The sequence below is a fragment of the Eriocheir sinensis genome, chromosome 44 (assembly GCF_024679095.1).
Source record: "Eriocheir sinensis breed Jianghai 21 chromosome 44, ASM2467909v1, whole genome shotgun sequence".
Lineage (NCBI taxonomy): Eukaryota > Metazoa > Arthropoda > Malacostraca > Decapoda > Varunidae > Eriocheir > Eriocheir sinensis.
In genome coordinates, this window is record NC_066552.1 from 8,221,944 (window position 1) to 8,244,820 (window position 22,877).

The 22,877-nt window shown below is 41.4% G+C and overlaps 1 long non-coding RNA gene across 2 annotated transcripts; it reads left to right on the forward strand.

Annotated features, from left to right (window-relative positions):
- The first annotated feature begins 251 nt into the window (after window positions 1–251).
- LOC126980403 (uncharacterized) lies at window positions 252–21,270 on the forward strand. 2 transcript variants are annotated; one of them, XR_007733167.1, is made up of 3 exons: window positions 252–266; window positions 8,252–8,520; window positions 19,889–21,270. It is a non-coding gene; the product is annotated as an uncharacterized LOC126980403 (long non-coding RNA). The 2 variants fall into 2 exon arrangements; XR_007733168.1 differs by lacking the exon at window positions 252–266 and adding an exon at window positions 2,741–2,755.
- Window positions 21,271–22,877: the final 1,607 nt, after the last annotated feature.

A 22,877-nucleotide genomic window follows, 5' to 3' on the forward strand; every position in this document is an offset into this window, starting at 1 on the left:
TAATTTCCTGTTTGGCTCCACGTGTGTGTGTGTGTGTGTGTGTGTGTGTGTGTGTGTGTGTGTGTGTGTGTGTGTGTGTGTGTGTGTGTGTGTGTGTGTATTTCCCTAGTTGTATTTATCTAGTTGTAGTTTTACAGAGCCTAGGCTTACGCTCGTGTGGTCCCGTCTCCATATCTGTATTTGTCCAGTTTTTCCTTAAAGTTGTGCACACACTTCGCTGATACTACTTCCTCACTTAGTCTGTTCCAAACCTCTGTTTCTTTGCGGTAAGCTATATTTCTTTATGTCTCAAGCATCTTCCTTTCCTCAATTTTTTACTGTGTCCACGTGTGTTGCTGGCGTTTCTTCCTTCTCTTAATAGTAACTCCTCATTGTCTACTTCTTCCATTTTAATCAATAATTTATATATTTGTAATATGTCTCCCCTTTCTCTTCTTTGTTCCAGTGTTGGTAGGCCCATTTCCTTTAACCTTTCTTCATATGACAGTCCCTCCAGTTCTGGAACCATTTCGTTGCCATCCTTTCTATTCTTTCTAGTTTTTTATGTGTTTCTTCTTATAGGGAGACCACATCGTTTCCGCATATTCCAATTTCGGTCTAATCATCATCATCTTTTTCATCATATCCTTATCCATGTAGTGGAATGCTAATCCTATATTTCTTACTATTCTATACGTATCACCGAATATCCTATTAACATGACTCTCAGGCTGTTGATTATCCTGTATTGTCACTCCCGGATCTCTCTCTTCTTTAACTTTTTTTAAATATTTCTTCATTTCCCATTTTTTATGTCCATTTTGGTCTCCCTTCACTCTTTCCCATTTCCATTACGTGACATTTCTTCATATTGAACTCCATCTCCCATTTCATACTCCAGTCGCAAATCTTATTCAGGTCATCTTGCAAAATTTCAGTCTTTATTGTTTCTTACATGTCTCAGCAGTTTCGCATCGTCTGCAAACACGCTCATATAACTGCTTACTTTCTCTGGCATATCATTTATATATACCAGGAAAGGTATTGTGTGTGTGTATGTGTGTGTGTGTGTGTGTGTGTGTGTGTGTGTGTGTGTGTGTGTGTGTGTGTGTGTGTGTGTGTGTGTGTGTGTGTGTGTGTGTGTGTGTGTGTGTGTGTGTGTGTGTAATTCATTCACGGGCTGATCACATGCTGGACTCACGAACACGATCGCCAGCAATCACCCTACTCGTTAAGAGCTAGAAGCTATTTCACGGATTTATGCAAGGAAATTGATTTATGTGTGCAGATGGGGCCTCACACACCATATTAACCATCCTACGTGCTCAAGGGGAGAAAGTAACCTCTCCTGTCCGCGGCAAAAATATATATCCGGCCTGAGCAAGGAACGAACCTCAACCTCCCAGGTGAGAGCCTAGCACTTATTCCACTACACTACAAAAGAGGTGACAACATTAGAGAGGCAAAAAGAAACAGGTAAGCACAACATAAGACCATCATGCCTCTCTTCCTTACAGGTGGCAGAGGAAACAATAGAGAATGATACGACATACATCAGCTTGAGTTAACTGGGCACTTACTGCAGAGAGAAAGGAAGGCAGATAGAGCTGGATGGCTCCGGATCGAGAACAATATATTTGCGAACAATTTAATGAGACAGGAAATTGAAAAAAAAAAAAAAAAAAAGGCGAAGAGGAAAAAAATGGTGAAAGTGTGAATCTCTAAGTGAGTGTCCTAATATATGAAGAAAAAAAACTGTGTTCCATTTTCCATCCCCCTCATTCACCCATTCCATTATGCCCTGACTGGCTCTCCATCAGCCGGCCTTTGCGTGTGGGGTTGAGAGGTTGGGAGTGGAGTGCAATTCGATGTTCCTGTTTCTACCTACCTACCTACATACCGACACACACACACACACACACACACAGAGAGAGAGAGAGAGAGAGAGAGAGAGAGAGAGAGAGAGAGAGAGAGAGAGAGAGAGAGAGAGAGAGAGAGAGAGAGAGAGAGAGAGAGAGAGAGAGAGAGAGAGAGAGAGAGAGAGAGAGAGAGAGAGAGAGAGAGAGAGAGAGAGAGAGAGAGAGAGAGAGAGAGAGAGAGAGAGAGAGAGAGAGAGAGAGAGAGAGAGAGAGGCAGGGAGGGCAGGCGACGGCAGATGCAACCAGATTCAACCAGACATTAGAGAGCGTATAAAAAAATACTGGAAAGAAAATATGATAATTTAAAAAACAGCCACCGGGAGAGGTTTATAGTATTTCTTCACATTAAAAAAAACTGGAAGACCTAAAGAACACACATAAATCAAAATAAATATCGTTGTCAAACCTAATATTTCAGCTCGGTATATATAAACAGCATAACATATATACTCAGCAATAACAAGTATGAAAAAAATAATACACATAAATCAAAATATACATCGTTAACAAAGCTAGATTTTCAGTTCGATATATATAAACATTAAAAAGCATATAGTCAGGTGTTAACAAGTATGCAGTAATAAAAATATCATACCTTTCTGCCTACCTTACTTTATCCATGAAGGAGAACAACAATGGTAAGGAAAACATCCTGAAAGTGTCCTCTTCCTTTGGGTAATCACCAGAAAACAAATACCGGAAGCTTCTCTCTCTCTCTTGTTGAAACGTTGAAAACTTTGGGATTCCAACAGTGGACGAGGCAATGAACTGACCCGATCGCAACAGATACGTAACGCGGAAGTAACCGGAACAATAACAACAAACATAAACACTTCAAATGAGAACGCCAAGGAAATGTACTGTCACTTACGTGTTGAGCTGGTCTTTGGCAATGGTGGTACTGGCGGTGACGATAGTGGTGGCCTTGGGTGGAGGTAAGGGTTCGATTTAGGTTAGTCCATCGTGCTCCGCCTCTCCCCGCGTCAAAGCTTACCGCGGGGAACCCCATGTAACCCTCGCCCCATCGTCTGCCGCCACCACCTGCTGTCATTTTTTGCTGGAAAGAGGAGAAATACATATACGTAATTTATCAGAAAACGTACAACAACCGATTACAGAGTGTACCGCCTATCTAAGGTTACTCCCAATGTTACAGAAAGAGAAAAGAACATCTAACGCTGCCTCACTCCGATGACTAATGACTTTTGGTCTGTCGTTTGATATCCTTGCAAGATTTTTTTTCACCTGATCTGATGAATTAACCAATTTATAAGATCCTTGCACTTGAGAGCAAATACTATGCGGTGCTAAATCATATTTGAAACTGTAATAGGTTACGGTATATGGAAAGAAGGAATTACCTATGTGTACTATTTAGAAGGGATTAGGGAAGTTTGGTGAAAAGGAGTTGTGGAAATAATGTAAAAAGAAGGGACTGGAGAAGCTATATTATAAAAGATATTGGGGAAGGAGTGAGGAAGGATTGGAAAATAAAGAAAGGAAAGATGAGTGGGATCAACGTCTGGAGATTAAGACAAAGAGTTAAGGCTACTAGGCGCACACTCTTCGCATTGCCCTTCTGCCTCTGTTTTGGAAATCCCGACACACTCCACAGGTCCACAAGATATCACGCGAATTGATACACTTTGCCACAGTTTCTAGCACGAGTAAAAATGTTTGCGTTTACATCAAAACATCAATGACTTTACTTCCTTATATTCTGACAACAACCTGGAGTATATCAACAAAAGGGAATCATAAACCAAGCGAATGAGAGCAGAACATATGATCCTGGGGTGGGTTTCATCAAAGTTCCCAAGTCCTTGGAAGTGTGCTCAAGGAGTCCCAAGCGTTCGAGAAACCTTGGGCATGTTTCACGAAAGCTCCCAAGCCTTGGAACTCTGCCTATCTCGCTCGCCGCCTTGGGAGGCCGTGCGGGGTCTCCCAAGCGCTCCCAAGGAAGGTTCCAAGCGTCTGACTGTAAACATGGCAGCCCGTGAACAACCCCGCCAGCACCGACCAAGGAATTTTCGCCCGAAAAGGGACATCTTTACTGAGTACGATGACACCGAGTTCAAGAAGAGGTACAGGGTGGATCGTGCTGGCCTGTTGTTCGTCACTGACTTGGTGCGACACGTGATTGGCAACAGGACTGAGAGGAGCCGTGCGGTCACAGGGGAGCTGAAAGTGGCGTTGACTCTGCGATACCTCGCCACCGGGAAAATGCAGCAGTGCAGCGCAGATGACTTTGGAATTTCCCGGGCCACAGTCAGCAGAATCATCACCCAGACCGTGGATGCTCTCGTGAAACAAGAGAATATGAGGCGGTTCATGGGCTTCCATTTAAACCGGGGGAGCAGCAGAGAATGAAGGCGGAGTTTGCCGAAATTGCTGGTTTTCCCGGTATGGTGGGTGCTGTTGATGGCACCCACGTAAGAATAGTGGCCCCACATGAGCACGAAGAAGTGTACGTCAACCGCAAGAACTACCACAGCATCAATGTGCAAGTGTTATTTGATGCACAGTACAAGCTGTGGGCCATGGTGGCGAGGTGGCCAGGGTTTACTCACGACTCACTAAATGTTTGTTTACACCGTAGTGTCACTGAAGATGCAGACGGAACAAAAATACGTGCACATTTTCCTTACAATAAAGATACTATCGCTATATTTCAACTAAATATCAATTGTTTATATTTATAATTCCATAATTATACATAAGAAGTGTAATTAGGTTAATTGAAGACACATTAGACATCAAAGCGACGCGGAAGATTGGCAACGCTGGTTACTCCCAAGACCGCCCCCAATCCTACTTGGAAGTGCTTGTGCGCCACAAGCACAAGCACGTGATGAAACACGCCCAAGAAATTCTCCCAACTGCGCGTGACGTCACCACGCTTGGGAGAGCACTATGATGAAACCCACCCCTGTTCCCTGAGCCGTGACGTAACGCCGGCCTCCCTGGGCATCTGTCCCGCCCTGAACATGGCCTTGCCTGAACCCGCCCGCCGGCCGACAAAAACGAGGCAAGGTTAGCGTAAACAGTTCGAATGGGCAAAGGACACCCAATTAACCTGGCCTTGATATTACTTTAATTGCTTGATGACTAACATTACAAAGGTATCTGCTTACGCTTTTAACATTTTTTTCTTGTTTAAGTGGTTCAGAAGTCAAACAGTACGAATACCGAAATAATTCTTGGTGTTTTTATTTCCTATTGTCTCAAGGCCACCTTCACGTCTTAGTCATGCTAGTATGAAAGCGAGAGACGGTGGTCCAGGATCGAGACCAGTTTATAGAGGCAGTATTATACAACTTTACTTAATTATACCCCACCCCTACCACCCCTACGATTCCTGTTCCCATAGCCGCGAGCAGGTAACTGGAATTAGCGGGCCAGGTGTAAGCGTAGGAGGAAAATCCTGATTATAAACACACACACACACACACACACACACACAAACACGACACTACCGCAACATTCCATACTTCCATACCTGTCCAAGTTTATTATCACCTCTACCTATGTATCTATATCACTACACCCACCCTAAACACCACATTTACACATTTCCTACTCCTCTCATAGTTTATACTTGCTACATTATCTTTATACATGCTTTATACATCTATACATAATTCATACTTATTCCTGCCACACCTTTTCATATCTGCAACACACTCCCCTCTCTTACACAATAACCCAATTCTCAATCCCTCGACCTGGCAGCAAATTCTTTAAAACTTATCCTTTTATCTTCCTTATTAGAAAGGTGTGTGATAACTCCCAACGCAGTTCCATCAGCAGTTAAGAAATCTAATTACGCATCTAGTATACTTTGCTTCCTGTTTAATTACTGAAGATATAAAATAATTCAGTATCTCTTTCTCCTGTATGATGAAAATAAACTGTTTGGGCTTTTTTGATGTCCCAGCGGCTTTTTTTGTGTGCGTGCGTGTGTGCGTTTTTGCAATTAAGCTGCCTCCCTTGCTGTTACAAAAAAAGGTAGTAGTCATCGTAAGCATCCACACTAAACCATACATAAGGCTATATAAGGTATTGTAAGCGGCGCCAGGTACTAAAGGGACCACCAAACACTATACAAGGATATTTCGCAGTAGTATTTTTTGTTCGGCTAGGAGCTTACAGACACCTCGAGTCGAACTGTGGTACTGGCCCGAAGTCCTTATAGTCCTGCTTGAACTAAACATCTTGTCTAGTGTCTCGAGGCCAAACAATGGACGGGATGCAAAAAAGCGAGGGAGCATGACTCAGACGAACGCATGGCCTCACATGGCGGAATTCCAATCAGACCACCCCGTCAAGCAGGTTCAATTACCCCTAAAAGAAAAGAAAAAAAGAAAAAAAACCCGACAAGGAAATCAAAAGCACGTGGGATCAGGTCTTACATGAATGAAGATACGAATATATATAACATTACTATGGACATTACTATGGAGAAACAAAGGAACACAAAGGAAGAACAAACAACAGCAGACCTGCTGGTCCTTACGAGGCTGTTTGTGACAAGCTACACTAACTATCTAATTAAAGGTGAAAGATGAAGGACAGCAAAGGCGAAGAGGAGGAGGAGGAGGAGGAGGAAGAGGAGGAAGATGACACGTGGAGGAAGCAATTAACCACATAAACACATGCCCCATCCTTGCACTGTAACACACACACACACACACACACACACACACACACACACAAGGCCGTTCGAATACATCCAACCTTGCCAATAGGGCGTGTGTCTAAGACCACGTGTATGTCTCTGTGTGTGTGTGTGTGTGTGTGTGTGTGTGTGTGTGTGTGTGTGTGTGTGTGTGTGTGTGTGTGTGTGTGTGTGTGTATGCAATTTAACACTTATTTTGTCACTATTTTATTTGCATTTTTTTCTTATTTTTTGCAACTGTTTTGTTGTTTTAGTGAGCAATGCGTTGCTACTGTTGTTTATAATGATTTTGTTGTTATTATTGCTATTGTTGTTGTTCTGGTTGTTGTTGCTGTTTTTTATATTGTTGTTGTAGGTGGTGGTGGTGGTGGTGCTGAACCAAAAAATTGTGACACCTAATCTCTTTTTTTATGCGCGTTCATTCTACTTTCTTTTAAGAACCTGTTTTACACCCCTGAGGCTTCTGTCTCTGCTTGGCGTCCATTATGTGTGTGTCTCTCTCTCTCTCTCTCTCTCTCTCTCTCTCTCTCTCTCTCTCTCTCTCTCTCTCTCTCTCTCTCTCTCTCCTGGAAAAGGCAATCACCAGAATACAAGCAGGACATAGCACACATCTGACAAAGTGAGGCAGGTACGGGTTATATAATGAGGAATACCCTTACTCCATCTCCTCCTCCTCCTCTTTTCTTTGTAAGTTTGCGGTGGTCCATATTAATTGTTTTCCTTCTTTAACTTTTGTCCTCCTTTTTCTGATATTTCCTGTCGAGAGGAAAAGGAAAGGGCTGGCGAGTTGGAAGTGAGAACACTGGTAGTAGTATGTCTCAAAACCCGAGTCACGTCTCCTTGCACCTTTCGTATATCTAGATAATTTAAAGTTTGAACGTTCCAGCACATCCTCATAGGGCAAGTTTCTCAACCTGTGAACTATTTTTATCTTCGTTTGCACAGAATCTTACATGACGATTTTTATTCTATAGATAGATCAGAACTGCATTCCATAATCAAAATGCAACACTTCTGTTGAAAGAATGGTTTCAATGCCTTTTGCAACACTCGTAAACATACATACACCCTTAGTGATATCAGTTAGGTTTTGGTAGTAAAAGAGAAAGATAAGACACATGGTAATGGATTCAAGTTTGATAAATTCATTCTCAAAAAAGATATCGGCAAGAATTGATTTACCAGTTATAGTGATGGATAAAGCGATGACTGAAACGACATCGAAGTCATGAGATAATTGCCAGTACGATAGATACCTTCAAGACAAAAATAGATAAATTCATGGATAGGATGAACAGGTTTGGAGAGTTGTATTTCACTCAAGAGAGCTGCCTGGTGTAAGCAGACTTTTTGTGTTCATGTGATTAGTATGATTTTATCTTTAATGTTGCAGAGGAGGAGGAGGAGGAGGAGGGAGAATGAGAAAAAGAAGAAAAAAAGAAAAAAAAAGAAAAAAAAAGAGTAGGTAGAAGGAAAATAAATAAATAAATAAAACAAAAATAAGCTGGAGAAAAAAAATGCAGGAGAGAAATGGCCTCAAAAAATCCTGAGCATGCAAGGAAAAACAATGTGGAATGTTGATTGATGCTTGCACTGAATATCCTACACCCCCCTCCTTTCCTCTCTCTCCCTCCCTCTAAGTCCTAACACGCACTAGCCCATCCATTCCTCCCAGGCGCCAGATCGTATAAAAGGGCTGGAAGGACCGCCAGGATAACTCAGTGCACCACCGCCGCCGTTACGAGAACACATCCACTCCTTTGGGGCTCCTGACCTTCTCCACACACAGAGCTAGTCGGATCTGCAGCCACGACCCACACGCATCATCTAACCCTATCCACACTCAAGCAGAAGAAAGGTTTTATACACCAAGGCGATTCCAGACGTTATCACTCACCTAACATTCCTTCTTGCTCAACCCAACCTCCCATCAAGTGATCAAAGGTAATTAGTCCACGTTTTGTGATTGTATTTTTCATTGCAAGTGATTTATTTGTATTTTTTTTGTAATCTTTTTATTAGTTCCCATCAACGATATGAAATGGCTAAAGGCTCTACTTAAGATTCATTGGTCCACCCACAGTTCGATTCTTTGATTAAGTTCACACAGGTGTTTCTTCTCCCTTGCCGGTTAATTAAAGAGAAGCAGTACCTGGATAAAGCTTAGAGAAGGTAAACTAAGGCCCCACAGATGTCAATAGCTTCTGGGTTATTAGCCCTAAACCTAAGGATAAGGAAGTGAGCAAAGTGGCAGAGAGGGGCTTATTTTCGTCAGTAATTAATTATACATCTTCACCCTTTGCCTTTTGCGGAGATTTTACATGTTACTTCGTCCATGGAAGTAAAGGTAGATTAGAGAGATAACGTGTGCATATGTGTGTGTGTGTGTGTGTGTGTGTGTGTGTGTGTGTGTGTGTGTGTGTGTGTGTGTGTGTCCAATTAGTGGTGGGGGTGATGATGGTGTTGTGTGCTAAAGGAGTTTAAATTTGAGTAGAAATCAATGGTTCCTCAAAATTATTTCACAAAAAAAACAAAAAAAAACAGAGAGAGAGAGAGAGAGAGAGAGAGAGAGAGAGAGAGAGAGAGAGAGAAGGGTATAAGGGGCACGGTACGCGAGGTCAGTTGGAAACGTACCAGCAGTGTATAGGCTATAGAGGGCTATTTACGTCAGAGTCGCCACTTTATATGTGTTGGACGTGGTGTGTGATGTTGGTCAATAAAAAAGGGATGGGTGGTAATAGTAACTAGTGATTTCTGGTTTTGGTGATGATGGTGGTGATGGTGGTTGTGGTGTGTGAATGGTGAGATAATATGGTGTTGACTATGAAGTGTGTTATGTTCAAATGATAATAAGTGATGAATGAAGAGTGAGGAGTGTTGGATGTGATGAGTAAAAACAAACAAAGGAGTTATTTATAGTGGTACAGGTAGAAGAATAAAAACAAAAAGTGTTACACACACACACACACACACACACACACACACACACACATTTTTCCAGATCATACCAGTAGTGGAGACAGAGGCGGTGTTGTACCAAAACGAATCAGGGTTACTCTCTCTCTCTCTCTCTCTCTCTCTCTCTCTCTCTCTCTCTATATATATATATATATATATATATATATATATATATATATATATATATATATATATATATATATATATATATATATATATATATATATATATATATATATATATATATATATATATATATATATATATATTTATCTATCGTGTAGGAAAGGACTTCACGACAGGCGATTAAAAAGCCCTCAAAAAGGACCTTCGCAAGATTATCCAATGGTCTGAAAAGTGTCCTTCAACCTTAGTATGCGTAAAGCCATACACTTCGGGCAACCATACGTACAATAAGCAGGGGAGCCTCTGCAGGTCGTACATAAGACATCAGCTCCATGGGCCTCAAGCACTAGAAGAAAAATAGTAACTTCCTGCATATCTGTCTGTAGGAAAAGTTAATATATACTCTGCTCGGGTTCATCTCCAGGAACTTCGAGTGTAAGACAACGGGAGTAATGTTATTATTTTCTCAAACTCGTTGGTCTTGTCACCCGCCATTGGGGCAAACCTTCCGAAACCCTCATCATCTACTTGTTCCCAATATTTCCTTTCCACCTTTCCCTCCTCCGCTTACCTGTTTACAAAACCTCTTCTTCACTTCCTTTCCCAACTCTGCCAATTAACTTTCCTTATTTTCTAAACATCCCAAAATCTCTTCTTCACCTCCTCCTCCTTCTCCTGCCACTTTTTGACCACTTCTTATTCGCATCTTGATCCTTATTATATTTTTTTAGTTACTACCCAACATTCCTTTTCTACACCTCCTTCTGTGCCGATACCGACTCCTCCTCCTCCTCCTCCTCCTCCTGACACATTTTGCCCACTTCTTATTCGCGTCTTGATCCTTATTTTATTTTTTTTAGTTACTACCCAACATTTCTTTTCTACACCTCCTTCTGTGCCGATACCGACTCCTCCTCCTCCTCCTCCTCCTCCTCCTGACACATTTTGCCCACTTCTTATTCGCGTCTTGATCCTTATTTTACCCAACATTCCTTTTCTACACCTCCTTTTGTGCCGACTCTCCCTCTTCCTCCTTCTCCTCCTTCTTCTCCTCCTCCTCCTCCTTCTCCTCCTCTTCCTCCGCCTCCTCCCCTCCTCCTCCTGTAATAACCTGAAGTGGCTTGGGTGCATGAGAATGTAAACTTAATGTAAACTTCCAGAGGGCTTGAACATGGCGTCCGCGCGCACACACACACACACACACACACACACACACACACACACACACACCGTACCCCTATAAACATTAAACAGTCTCAAAAACAATAGACAAACAGACAAATGTCACTAAAAAAAAAAGTAGGTAATAGCCGCGCGTAAAAACGTATTACCTGTGCCTTCCTTCCCTTGAGGGGTTGACCTTCAAGGAGGAGGAGGAGGAGGAGATAAGTAAGGTATAGTTAAAATGTGTTTCCCAGTCTAATTGTAGTAAAAAGAAACTGTGTGTGTGTGTGTGTGTGTGTGTGTGTGTGTGTGTGTGTGTGTGTGTGTGTGTGTGTGTGCAAAGATAACGTGAGCAACAGATCATAAATTAGTCATTCCGAGTGAAATATAAAAGTCCATATCCTAAATGACTTAAATTTGAGAAAAAAATTAATTCGCAATAAAAATGTGAAGAGCTAAATAAATACATGAATAAATATACACAGATAAGTAAATATATAAATAAAAAAGAATATAAGTCAGTCTCTCTCAAATGACTGACCACAAACATTATGTCTATTCTTGCTTCGCCGATTGTTTACATTTTTTGCTCTCGTTTTTTGCTAGCCATCCTTATTTACTCAGAGCCACTACGCAGCTTACCTCACTGTCCTCTTCTCTTTGGTTTTTGTCCTCCACATAGATACGCACGTCTCTCTCTTTCCTCTCCCTCTCCTCTTCAAGATCGCGAAAGTTGGCATTTTAATTTCCTCACAAAATAACATGTATACCTAATCACAGACCAATGTAATTTAGTAGTAGTAGTAGTAAAAGTAGTAGTAGTAGTAGTAGTAAAAGTAGTAGTAGTAGTAGTAGTAGTGGTAGTAGTAGTAGTAGTTGTAGTAGATACACAAAAAGCAGTATCGTTGTTTAACTTACAATATTTTTTTTTCCATTAGCTATTATGATAGCCGAGAGAGAGAGAGAGAGAGAGAGAGAGAGAGAGAGACAACTCGTGCACGTAGGCACCAGTTCGTTTACTCAGAGGATGCCCTAAGGTGTTGGCAGGTGTGGTTTGAGCAGGTAAGGTATGGCGTCTCATAGGTCTGACCCTGAACCGTCCTCTACCTCCTCACCCATGACCACACCCACGCGCTCATCCACATCTCCCTTCACCCATAACCCATCCGTCACATCCTTCATCTTCTCTATCTATCATATCTCTATCATACAACCTTCTTCTCTATCTCTATCAATTGTTCATAAAAACTTCCCTTTCTCTTCCTCTGCTTACTATTCATACAACCTTTTCCTATATGATAATGGAAACAGAGCAAAGACTAAATAAGAGATAAAAGGCAAAAAGTATGTTAGTATGTTATGTTAAGTATGTTAGCTCTTGTTTTAGAATTGTTTTATTTATGTCCGTCTATCTCTTCTGCTTCTCTATCTCCCTTCCTTACAGTCATTTATACAACACTCTACCCTCCCTCTACCTCTATCCACCTCTTCATCCACTTCTCTATCTCTTTGTCATCCATCAATCGACTCCTCTGTTTTGTACCCTTATTTTTATTTCCCTTCCCGCTCTCCCTCCTCTCCTCGTCCCCTCTCCCTACCTACCCTCTTCTCCCCACCCTTCAACCCTCCACGTCCACACCTTCACCTCTACTCCTCCCTACCCGCCCTCCTCTACTTCGCTACCCTTCTACCTGCATCTTGCTTTACCTGGATACCGTTATCTTACCTCTACCTGTTGCTACGTGTTCCTGTATAATGTAGTATAGGTAATTCTCTCTCTCTCTCTCTCTCTCTCAATGGATCGCGAATTGGTTGAGCAACAGACAACAAAGAGTTGTGATTGACGGATTTAACTCAGAGTGGGCGCCAGTCACTAGTGGCGTCCCTCAGGGCTCGGTTCTTGGCCCAGTGCTCTTCATTATTTACATCAACGATGTGGATGTTGGACTTAATAATCGCATTAATAAATTTGCAGACGACACAAAGATTGGTAACTCGGTTCTCACTGACGACGACAGGCAAAGCCTCCAAGAGGATTTGCAAAAAATTTCAGCTTGGTCGGATAAATGGGAGATGCCCTTTAACGTAGACAAGTGCCAGGTCCTTCAAGTTGGAACAAAAAATAAGAAGTTCGATTACGAAATGCGCGGCGGTAAACTCACAAGCGTTCCATTCGTTAAGGACCTGGGGGTCAAAATCGCGTCAAACCTCAAAATCTCACATCAATGCATCGATGCAGCAAATAAAGCGAACAGAATGTTGGGCTTCATTAAAAGAAACTTTTTATTCAAGAATAAAGATGTAATACTTCCGCTCTACAATAATTTAGTCAGACCCCACTTGGAATATGCGGTACAGTTTTGGTCTCCCCACTTTGCAAAGGACATTGCTAAACTAGAAGGTGTTCAGCGTCGAGCAATAAAAATGATCCCTTCCTTGCGCAACAAATCCTACGAAGAAAGGCTTTCCACCCTTAACATGTTCTCTCTTGAGAAACGTCGCCTCCGAGGAAAACTGATCGAATGTTTTAAAATACTTAATGGTTTCACGAATGTAGACAGAACAAAATTGTTTATGATCGATGACACTTTGCGAACGAGGAACAATGGCATAAAACTCAAATGTAGACAAGTAAATTCAGACTGCACCAAATTTTTCTTCACCAACGTTGTAGTGCGAGAATGGAATAAGCTCCCACCATCAGTGGTCCAGTGTAACACGATTGACTCCTTTAAAAACAAGCTCGACCGTCACTTCCTTGAACTTAATATTAACTAGAGTAGAAAAGCACCGTTTTGGAGCCATCTGGTTAATGTAAAATCACTTAGGTTTAAGGACAGACCACGTAGTCTGGACCATGGGGTCTGTGTGGTCTGATTTTCTATGTAATTCTATGTAATTCTCTCTCTCTCTCTCTCTCTCTCTCTCTCTCTCTCTCTCTCTCTCTCTCTCTCTCTCCGAACACACACACACACACACACACACACACACACACCGTAACGGGAAAATAGCCACCAAAAACAGTAGAAATTGGAGAGAGAGAGAGAGAGAGAGAGAGAGAGAGAGAGAGAGAGAGAGAGAGAGAGAGAGAGAGAAAATAACTTCCTGAGTGCAATTCGAACGTCCTTGACAAGAAACTTTTCAACCACCGCCTGACACCACCTTCCACGTGCGCCGCTGCGTATCAATATACCGAAGGGCGCAGAGAACTAACGTGTCTGTACAAGTGCGTCATGGCCTCATTTGGCAACCCATCTTGGCAGCCCGTCATTATATGAGAGTGAAACTGGGTAAGGCAAGGTTTAAAGTAAATAATGATAGAAATAACTATAATAATGATATTGATAATAAAGATGATAATAATACTGGCAATAATAATAATAATAATAATAATAATAATAATAATAATAATAATAATAACTACAACACGAAAACAATACTAAAAATAAAAATGATAATCAACTTAGCTTAATAAATCAAAACTATCCTATCTTAACCCTCTGTATGATGGGAAATAGCCTACTCGGCTTTACTCAGCACTAAAATATTGTAATGGACTGAAGCATGCTGAAAACTCCATTTAAAATAATTTTCCCAATGTTTGAGTGTAGTCTAGCATGGATACTAACAACATTCAATAGGCTTTTACTTTTCAATATCGATCCTGAGATCTATTTTTTTTTCACACATATCATAATAGCTTAATAATCTAATTTGTTCATGCCATATATATATATATATATATATATATATATATATATATATATATATATATATATATATATATATATATATATATATATATATATATATATATATATATATATATATATATATATATCTATATATATATATATATATATATATATAGATATATATATATATTCATAAATACCTCAATATATTTAGTAACAATCAGCCTATGACTATCACCCACGATGTCAATATAACCATAATCAACTATATCTACATGAAAAGAAAAACAGGAGCATTGCCAAGCAGAACAAGAATCAAGCAAAAGCATAATTATATGCCAACTAAAAAGTTACTGAACAATAAGCATAAAAAACGAAACCGAAAAATGGGCAGAACAAACAAAACAAAAAGTATAACGCAAAATTTATACAAACGAAACTGGAAAAGATTAAAAAAATGAAAACAAGAACAGGAAAACTATCATAAAAACTAAACCAAGTAAAGTAACTGACCACAACGCAAACAACAAACAGAACAGGTCAACAAACTTTACCTTGCCTTGAGAAATCCCGTTGCTTCCACTCCACGCAAACTTCACTACACACGCAAAACCTCACCACACAAGCAAATTTAACCACACGCAAACTTAACCACACGCAAACATATACACACGCAAACTTAATCACATACAAACACACACACACCGTATTCCTTCACCTTCAACACACGCAAAATACACTCAAAATACACACACTTCCCCCATTGTTACACACACACACACACACACACACACACACACATCTATTCTCCGCCCTCACCACCTCACTCAAAACACAAACACACACACTTTTTCCCAACCTCTTCGCCTTCACGTGACTATTCCGGGGGTTGTGAGGGGGGAGAAAAACGTGTAAGGCCATCCCCGCCACGCGTCGACCAGCACGCCCTCTGTAGAGTAATCGTTCCAATCCTGTTTTAGGGCTTAACTTTTTCTGTCACGCCCTCTAGGAATCATTTCCATCCTTATTTTTTCTCTTCGTCAATCTATTCTAAAATAATTTAAATCTTAACGCGCACTTTGAAGGTAACACGGTATTTTTTTTTATTCCTAGTAAACCCACCACTAATTATTCATATGCCATTTCTCTCAACTAAAGTATTATTAAGCTGTTACATCGTTAAAAACTGTGGAGTTTGTTTGTATACTGGTTTTTTTTTTTCATCACGCACTATAGTGATCATTAATTTTCAATCACCTTTTTTTCTCTAGGCTACACAAAATTGTTTAATTATTTATCGCTCACTTTCAAACTGATTAGGCTAAGTATGAAACTCGTTATATTTTTAGTCCTGGTTAACTTGTTTTCAGCCCCAGTAATTTTTTACATGCCTTTTCCCTCTATTGACGTATTACAAGCTGTTACACTTGTGACGGAGAGGGTGACTGAAAAAAAGCTGGCGGCTATTGTTTGTACACTGCTATTAATCCTTTGCTAGGCTATTTGTTGTTCGGGGCGCCTTGTCATGAAAAAGAAAACCTCGTCTGACGTTCCCATCGATCTCGTAACAACACAACGCCTCATAATATATTAATGAACGCATGCAAACAATTAATTAATACTGCCGCGGCTGTGTTCACTTACGGCCTGTCAAAACTGCCGAGCAATATTTGGGGTGAGTAGGATGTTGGGAGTAATCAATGGCCATTATGTTCGAGACTGGCTTTCAAGTATATTAGCGTCTTCCATTTAGCGTAACCTGTTTTTGGGTCATGATCTGTAGAGTCCCTTATAGGCTACACGAGATGGACGCCTCAGTAATTTGACAGTAAAGTTTAGATAATATTGCAAGTGGCGCCATCTAACACATACACAGTAAAGAGAAAACGATAACTTACAAGATAAATTTTCTCATTGTTTACGGTATCTAACGAACATCTACCAGCATTTAGTTGTGGCATTCAGTAAGTCAGCTCGATGGAGAAAGGGGAAAATGTCTATGTCCGTGTCGGAGTGGATGATAGCGAGTTGAAGGGAGAGGCAACGAGGTGGAGGCGGCCATATTGTCCATTCCTCTTTCAGCATGCGGGGAATATTTAGTTAGGCTGCTGGTGTATCATTTAGGGCAATAAGCACTATAAGCTGTGTATGACTGGCGTGGAAACTGATAAGCACTGAAAGTAATAGCTCACCGGTTTGTTGGCTGAACACGGAGCCCTCTGGCCATCACTCACCCGCGGCTGCTGTTGTAAGTGTTGTTTTGAAATTTAACTTCTTCTTCTTCTTCTTTTGGCCTGTAACGCTTTGTATCGCTTCTTAGGTAATCCTTCTCCACACTTATACACTTCACAACATGCACTTAGTTACTTCACAGCGCGCCGGCGGGGACTGGGAAGAATTAACGAGCAGAACGAACTTTGCCAGATTGCTGTACACATCACTTAGTATTTGCAAGATTCTTTCACTAAACTGTCGCTCTCACACACACAAATAAGATATTTAACCATGCTCATTGTTAAAGCCATTAATTAATTATGTTTTTGTGTGTGAAAAGAATAAATCGACGTTTCTATAGATGACCTGAGAGTCGCATTTTGGAATAATTATCGTACATAAAGGGATATTACTACGTCCTGTCCAAATGTTATGCAAGGAAATGCACGTAAACCTTCCCATATCCAATATTTGTCCAATTGAATATTTACTGATGATGCTCTTTTCTACAACTGTCGTTTAAATGTAAAAGAACTTGTTGGCCATTTCCGGTATTACATTCAACACAGTGACCCTTACAAGCGTTTCAATTCTCTAGCAGTCATAAGTCTTTGAAAGGGTGACAACGCTGTTTCTTCAAGCTCCAAGTTTCTCGAGGCTGACTTTACAATGTTTCGCAACGGAATATTCACCACGTGTCTTTGTCGCCCTTGCTCAACCTGCCTCCCCTAGATCAGCCTTAGAGGTTCATATTGAATGCTTTGTCAGTTTCTCAGCTTGTATGTGTCCTGTGTTGTTGATTACTACGCCCGGGAATGGGTATTTAACGTCACCCAGACACTCGGCAATAGACAAAACCGAGTGTTCCATTGAAAAATAAATAACGTGAACCAATAGATAAATGCACCAATGAACAAGGATTACTATATAATAACCTATCATTCGTCATTGAGGAATACAGCTTTGCTAGATAAATAAAAAGAAACCCAATATATTTTCAAGTAGTTCAGAGGTGCTCCACGAAGAATAGAAAATATGTATATGCAAGAGATAAGAAAACAAAACACACCTGCGGTTCCTGTCGGGCCCAAACAACACACCTGCGTTTACTGTCTGGCCCAAGGGCGATAACACGTAGAGGCTGGTAAAGGAGGAAGAGGAGGAGGAGGAGGTCTTAGAAACAGTAGGAGGTGTGGACAGGCACGTAGAGGCTGGTAAAGGAGTCCGAGGAGGAGGAGGAGATCTTAAGAAATAGTAAGAGGTGTGGACATGCCTATAAATGAATCGAATCTGTTGTAAAAGATAAAAAAGAGAAACACACCTGCATATACTGTCTGGCACAAGCGTTAGCACGTAGAGCCTGGTAAAGGAGAGGAGGAGATCTTTAAGAAATAATAAGAGGTGTGGACATGCCTTAAAACGAAACGAGTCTTTATTGAAATTCCCAGAAGGAGAGAACCTAACGTGAAAGTCTTGTGAATAGCTGATTATACCTCGCGGCCTTTCTCCTCTGCGCCTCTATTATTACCTCTTGTCACCTCCTCCTCTTCCTTCTCCTCCTCCTCCTGGTTCGAGAGTTCGGTCATGCCACAACTGATTCGTGTTCCGGAGCGTGAATTAAAGTTCTTAGTATAGCTCGTTCGTCGTGTTGAATATCTTGGGACTATCGTGTTACGAGGAAGTTTTCCTCTAATAATGTCTGCATTCAATTTATATTCTAAGTAATCGTTTGTTTTCAACGTTGACAAGTGAATTATGTATGATTTTAAGGGGAAGTTTACTCGATCTTAGTACCTATTAGTGTATTTTGATGGGTAGGAACGTCTAAAAAGAATGAATTACAGAACTGTATAATACACACAATTTACTCATTCTTACCTACTTATAGAAAATCAGAAATGTATAAACCTAAATAACAGAGCAACATAACACACAATTTACTCGTTCAAAGTAGGTACCTATTCGTGTCCGTTGAGGCATATTATTATCATTTTTATTTTGAGACGAATTAGGTAGGGAGGGAGGAATACGGAAACTATAATCTATAACAGCCCCGAAACCCCTGAGACGCCGAGAAAGAGAAAACGGAGCTGTAAACAATGAGAGAGAAGTAGAATGAGGAAGAGATAATATAGAAGCTTAGAGAAGTAGAGAGACCGATCGGTAGGGTGAAAAATATCTTAAAATACACGAGTAAAGAAAAAAATAAATGACTGAACTATAGTGAAACCAAATTGTCCAGTCCGTTTTGGCGTTGGCTCCCGCGGGTCCATTTCTCCCCTCTGCTCTGCCACACAGTCACAACATATGAGAGGGAGAGATAGGTGTTGGAACTGTTTGGCAGAGCAGAGGGGAGGAAAGGTCCCGCGGGAGCCAACGCCAGACCGGCCTCGACATATTTGGAACAAGATCTAAAGAAAGGCCCATTTATTTAGACATTGATTTGGAAGACTATACATTATACAAACCCTGGTAATGTTAATTGGTGTTATTCATTACGTTCCTACACTCGATAAACTCACACATTCCTTCGTCCTCGTCCCTCGGCCCAGCCAATCACAACACAACAGATGATTGAAGGTGAAGGGCGGCAGGTAGGAGTTTTTTTTTTTACCTGACACGCACAGGTAACCAGCGGCCGTAACACCTGTAATAACGGCCGCTCGATGCTCGTCCAGGTGCGTGAGGCAGGTGGATGATAATTGTATGTCCTCACGAGACGAGTGTGGGTCTTGAACGTTGCTTGTGTAGTATTTTGTTTTTTCTGTTGCTTGTTGTTGTTGTTCTTGGTAATCGTCTCTCCTCTTCCTTTGTGTATGTGTATGTGTGTGGGTGTGTGGGGGGGGGTCAGAAAGATGGTGATGTAAGAACTTCCCACAGAAATTTATGTTTTTAATCACTTTCCATTTGCTCGTTTGCCTTTTTCTGCTATTTTTTGTTATTACTCTTTTTTTTCTATTTACGGCAATGTATGATTTTTCCATAGAAATTTACGTTTTCTAATCACTTTTCATTTGTCCTCTGCTAGTTTTGTTGTTACTGTGTCTCCTTATCTTACTTATATTATCTTTCTTCTTCTGTTTCGTTTAAGAGTATCCGATCCTTGTCTTCCGATCACACAGGAGTACTGACCCTTTTCTTCTCTCTTTCTCCAGATGCGTGTGTGGGTGCTGCTGCTGGCCGTCCTTGCTGTGCTATCGGCGATGGTTGGGGTGGCGGAGGCGGCGCCTGCCCCTCAGCAACTCACCTTCAGGAGGACCTTCGGGTTCAGACGGGTCATTCCAAGGAGACGCAACACCGTCCGCTCCCGACCCAAGCCCACAAAGTCCAGGGGATGCACCAACTCGGGGCTCTTCGTGGTGTGCTGAAGGACCCGATGAGAGGCTGACGTCCGGAAGGGGAGAGAGGGGGAGGGGGTGAAGATGTCAAATGGCACTCCTATTCTTATTCCTCCTTCGTCGAGTGTCGCAGATTTGGCTCCACGGCGATAGGGAATCAGTAGTGAGGGCGCCAAGATTTGTTACCCCTTCCCTGCTCCTCCTGCATCCCCTTCCTCCTCTTACATCTCCTTCCCTTAATTCCCCTTACCCTTACACTTAATTCCTTAATGATTAAGGAAGTAAAGGGAAGGGGACGAGGGATAGGAGATTAAATACCCTTTCCATTCCTATCACACCTACTTACCGATATCCCATCCCTTTAACCCCCTTCCCTTATCACTCCTTCCCCTTACCCCATTTCCCATACCCCTTTTCCTTCATGCACCTCCGTGGTGCAGTGGTTAACGTGACTAACTACGGATCCGCGGGTCCGGGTTCGAATCCCGGCCCGGGCAGTCGGCGTGCAGCCCACCCAGTTGTCCATCCTCCCTTGCGGGCGGATCGATAAATAGGTGGCTGGGGAATCCTGGGAAAGGTAAACTGTGGTAACCCGAACGTTACTCTGGCCCTGTGTCCCGGGGTGATGGCTGCTTCCCGCCACAGGCTCAAGGGTCAGTGCAACGGAAACAAGCACCGCAGCCACGCGCAGCAGCAACGTGTGCCCCAACATTACTTTCCCCTTCAAATCCCCATCACATGCATCATCTTTACCCTCATCGTCCCCCTATCTTCAAGATTTTCCCCTCTCCCTCCCCCTCCCCATCATCACCCCTTAGTTCCTTCATAAGGCTTCCCTCCCCTTTTCCTCCCTTTATCGGACCCCTTCACTCATTAACGCTAATCTAATCACCCTTAAAAGGTCACGTTTATGGATGACTGAAGTGCTTGCTAAGCTTTACCTTTATTATTTATTTATCGTGAGCCTTTCGTGTGGTAATTGGTGGTGGTGGTGGTGCTGGTGGTGGTGGTGGTGCTGGTGGTGATGACTTAATCGCCACTACCCCTTCCCCTCCCTCCCTCCTCCACCTCCTTCCCCTCCGCTCATTCTACTCCCTTTCCTTTCCTCCCTCCCATACTGCTACCGCCATGTATTTGCCTATATTTATTATGTAAGTCCGTTTATATATTGTTGTGTAAATAAATGTGTGACAAATATTCTTGATGGTTTTCCTGCCCCGAATTAGGATGAGTGATGCTTCGTGTTCAGGTTCCTCTTTTTCTCCTCAAACAACTCTCTTCTTCTGCAGCATAAACATAAAAAGATAATACGTAAAAATCACATAAACATAAAACAAACCTAAAAATAAAATAGCAAATCAAGGTGGAAATTTCGCCCTTAAACAAACACAATTTACCTTTTTAACCTTAATTACGGTAATGATCGTGAGTCTTTTTCTCTGACCTGCACCTCACTTCATTTTTTCTTTCTTATCCAATCAGTTTTTCTCTTATTTCTTTCCTTTTCTTTGGTACGACTCACTTTGGGTTCATCCGTTTCTCTCATGCACCAGCAACAAGTCCACGATCAAAATTCTATAACATCTAATTGCCGTATCACACTTCATTATTGCTCTAGTCGCACCCACTAACGAACTCCTACTCAGTATACATGCTATCAAACACAGCAAATGTCGTATGTTTATTTCTTACGCACGAGACTGCAATCAATAGCAATAAGAAGGAAAGAAAAAAAAAACAGTCTTCATACCCTTCGTTCTCTTTCTCTACGCAGGTAACATCAGGAAGACTCATTTCTTACCTGGAATTAGAAGTCGCAGGGAGGAGCCCAATTAAAGTTTCAGGTGAGGGAGTTACCTTTTCTACCGTCCTTCATGCAGTGGAGCCCGATCACACAAAGGAGGACTAAATCTGCTTATGAATATTACAGGGAAGCGCTCAATGCCCTTACATGGAGGATTAGTGTGTGAAGCAAGCCTGAATTCTGAAGAGGAGGGAGGAGGAGGAGGAGGAGGAGGAGGAGAAGGAGGAAGAAGAGGAGGAGCAATATAGACGGGAGGAGGAGATGAAAGAGAGGAAAAAAAGAAACAGTTGAGTAAATGGTTGTAAGAAAAGAAGAAAAGAAAAAGAAAAGGAGAAGAAAATACAGCAATAAGGCAGTGGATGAAAAAAAGAAAAATGTTTGTAGTAAAAGAAGATATGAAAAATTGTATTGTGTGAGATATTGATCATAAAACAGCATAACAGAGAGAGAGAGAGAGAGAGAGAGAGAGAGAGAGAGAGTGAGTTCACACACAAAAAAACATAAATAATTCACAAGATTCTCAAATATTTATTAACTTTGACAAACAACATCACTGACATCCATCTTTCTATTGATTCCATTCCCTCGACATCTTTCATTCCCTCGACATCTTTCATTCCCTCGACTTCTTTCTTTTCACCGACCTTTGCTTAGTCCCAGTCTTCAAATCATTCTTTCTGTTCTATTCCCCTTTGTATCTGTTTTTCTGACCTGCACTTCACTTCAATTTTTCATTCTTATCAAATCACTTTTTCTCTTATTTCTTTCCTTTTCTTTCTCCTCCTCCTCGTCGATTTTTTTTTTTATTGACAACATATTTTTTCTACCTCTTCTTTCTCTCCATATTATTCATCGTCTTCATTATTTTCTTCTTAAACTTACATACGGTATATTTTTTTTCTATTATCTTCCTCTTTTTTTTCATTTCATCTTCCTCCTCCTCCTCTTTGTCTTCTTTGTTTTCTCCTTTTAATTAAATCTACGCATTTTTTTCCATTCTTC